We start from the raw sequence: 355 nt of genomic DNA on the forward strand, positions 1-355 counted from the left end.
GATAGGAAAAGATGCTTAACATCACTAGTCATTAAAGAAATGCAAATCAAAACCACAATGAGACGTCACCTCACACTCATTAGGATGGCTACTTCAGTTATTTTTAAAAAATGAGAAAATATCAAGTATTGACAAAGATATGGAGAAATTGGAACCCTTGTGTACTATTAGTGGGAATGTAAAATCATATAGCCACTACAGAAAACAGTTCCTCAAAAATTAAAAGTGGAATTACCATATGATGTAACAATCCCACTTCTGGGTATATACTTAAAAAAGTTGAAATCAAGATCTTGAAATTATATTTATAAACCCATGTTCATAGTACCATTATTCACAATAACTAAAACGTGGA

The sequence above is a fragment of the Propithecus coquereli genome, unplaced genomic scaffold (genome assembly GCF_000956105.1).
Source record: "Propithecus coquereli isolate 6110/MARCELLA unplaced genomic scaffold, Pcoq_1.0 Scaffold88, whole genome shotgun sequence".
NCBI classification, from domain to species: domain Eukaryota; kingdom Metazoa; phylum Chordata; class Mammalia; order Primates; family Indriidae; genus Propithecus; species Propithecus coquereli.